This window comes from Lepidochelys kempii, chromosome 9, assembly GCF_965140265.1.
Source record: "Lepidochelys kempii isolate rLepKem1 chromosome 9, rLepKem1.hap2, whole genome shotgun sequence".
NCBI lineage: Eukaryota > Metazoa > Chordata > Testudines > Cheloniidae > Lepidochelys > Lepidochelys kempii.
The window spans coordinates 91,460,389-91,463,299 of NC_133264.1; positions in this window are offsets into that span (position 1 = coordinate 91,460,389).

A 2,911-nucleotide genomic window follows, 5' to 3' on the forward strand; every position below is an offset into this window, starting at 1 on the left:
GGCTGACTACCACTTCCTCTGCAGCATGAAGGCTGAAGTTCTTGTGATTAATTGTCCACGTTAGGGTATCTGAACGTGCTATTCTTGTTCAGCTCAGTGTCTTTTTTTTAAAAAAGCCACTTGGTTGTAACTGTTCAAAATGATGTACCAAGTACTTTTGGGATGAACATGCCTCTAGGTGAGCAGTGGCGATTAGATACCACACATGCTTCCTCAGGTAAGCATTTGGGAGAGTGTGTATATAAGGTATAAAACTAACAACCATTCTTAAGTTTCTCTCTGTACCCTTAAAAGTTGAAGACCGTCAGAAGAAAAGAGAAGATGTGGAGTTTGGATCTGTGCAGGCCACCATCTTGAAGATCCAGTTACAAGTAAATTCTTTCTTCTTCGGGTATTGCCTGCCCAGATCCCCATTTCTGCCTCTAAATTTCCTGGCTATTGAAGGGACCAGAAGCAAAAAGAGACCACGAAAAAGGCTATTCTTGTGTTACTTTCAAAGCAGAGAGAATGAAGAAGTTCTAGGTACCGTGGAAAAGAACTATGTGATGGGTAGGATCACAGAAAACCCCTTGGGAACTGCCAACTGATGTGCTGAGACTACCTGTAAGCCCGTTTCCCCTGGCAGCTTGGGACTTCAGAACCCTGCCTGGTTGTGCCAGACATGTTAGCCTGCTGCAAACACAGACCCAGGTCTGAACCATGTCCCCTAAATGAAAACAGCTTAAGAAGTGTTCCTGTCTCCAACACTCAGATATCCAGCTCCCAATGGGATCTAAACCCCAAATAAATCCGTTTTACCCTCTATAAAGCTTATACAGGATAAGCTCATAAATTGTTCACCCTCTAGAACACTGATAAAGAGATATGCACAGCAGTTTCCGCCCATCCCCCAGGTATTAATACATACTTTGGGTTAATAAATAAGTAAAAAGTGACTTTATTAAATACAAAAAGTAGGATTTAAGTGGTTCACAGTAATAACAAACAGAACAAAGTGAATTACCAAGCAAAATAAAATAAAACATGCAAGTCTAAGCCTAATACAGTAAGAAAACTGAATACAGATAAAATCTCACGCTCAGAGATGTTTCAATAAGCTTCTATCACAGACTGGATGCCTTCCTCGTCTGGGCACAATTCTTTCCCCTGGTAAAGCCCTTGTTCCAACTCACGAGGTAGCTAGAGGATTTCTCATGACTGCAGCCCCTTTTGTTCTGTTCCATCCCCTTATATATCTTTTACACAAGGCGGGAATCCCTGGGTTCCTACCCCTCCTTCTAAATGGAAAAGCACCAGGTTAAAGATGGATTCCAGTTCAGCTGACATGATGATCACACGTCACTGTAAGACTTCATTACCCACTTGCCAGCACACAGGTATACAGGAAGGAATACTTACAAGGAAAACACAGACATCTACAGTCAATTGTCCTAGTTGATGGGAGCCATCAAGATTTCAAACCACTGTTAATGGCCCACATTTTGCATAATTACAATAGGCCCTCAGAGTTATACCTCATGTTTCTAGTTTCAGATACAAGAGTGATCCTATTTATATAAATAGGATGACCACACTCCGTAGATAAGCTTTATAATGATACCTTACAAGAGACCTTTTGCATGAAGCATATTCTAGTTACATTTTATTCACACTCATTAGCACATTTCCATAAAATCATATAGAGTGCAACGTCACAAACTACTCATGAGATTTCTAGCTCGCTCTCTTAATTAAAGAGTTCTTGATCCTCTGGGAGAAGCATTTGCACTTTCAGATTCTTATACAAACAGCCTACAAAACCTCCAAGGTTGCCCGATCAGTATTTAAGAGAACTGTGCTAATAGTGACTAGATTGCAGTACTTGAACCTCCTTGCTGAGCAAATACAAGCTCTGCCTTTTCCCCTCCCACAAGACTGTTGAGAAGACCAAAGGTAAGGTCTTTCCCTTAGGTAAGGTCAGCCACCTAAATGCACTTTGTTTATGCAGTTCTGTAAACATGACAAAAACATAATGGGCTTCCTATCTCCGATTGAAAATGTTAAGGAAAATAAAGTAATTCTACCGCAGCTGAAGCAAAGATCATTTTACACTCTGCATTCACTAATTCTTGAAGTGCCGTTCCCATCACATCCCAATTTTGTTACACGATGGCCCCTCAGCAATCACAAACAGATCAATGCTTCTGGATGGACACACACACACACACAGTTTCCCTTGTGTGCAACATATTGATTTTCAGTCTCTGAAGTATAAGTAAATCTATAAGATATCGCCCTTAATTGCTCCATGTGTGCTTTTTAGGTTACAGAGCAATTTAAGTCAGCAAGGTATCTGAACAAACAAGATAACACTCTTCCCCCTCTCCCCCGCAAAGGGCACCTGTTACGTTAAAAACAACAAGGAGTGCTTGTGGCACCTTAGAGACTAACACATTTATTTAGTTTGCTAACAGTTTCTGCATTTGCCTTTTGTTCTGAAGCACCCTGCACAAAGTCAGAGCTTATACATAGGCTTGTGGTACAAAGATATTGACTGGTACTGATGCCTTGTGGGGAAAATGTGTATATAGGTACATAAAATGAAGAAAAGGAATTATACTAAGAGCAGCTGATCCAAAGCCATTAGAGTCAATGAACTTTAGATTGGACCCATCGTTTTTACCTTTTCCTTCACTATTTTATTATTACTTACTTGAAAACAAGGACCATTGGACCAGGACTCCCACTCAGCACATGCCTGATCAGTCCCATAGAAAGCTGGTGGGGAAAGGGCTGGCTGGCTCATCATATAGGATGTGTGAAAGGATGGTCTAGTCCACAGTGAATTAGCCTGGGCCTTAAAAGATCACAGCTCAATTCCCAGCTCAGCCAAAAGTTTCCTCTGTGACCTTGGGCAAGTCACTTGTTCTAT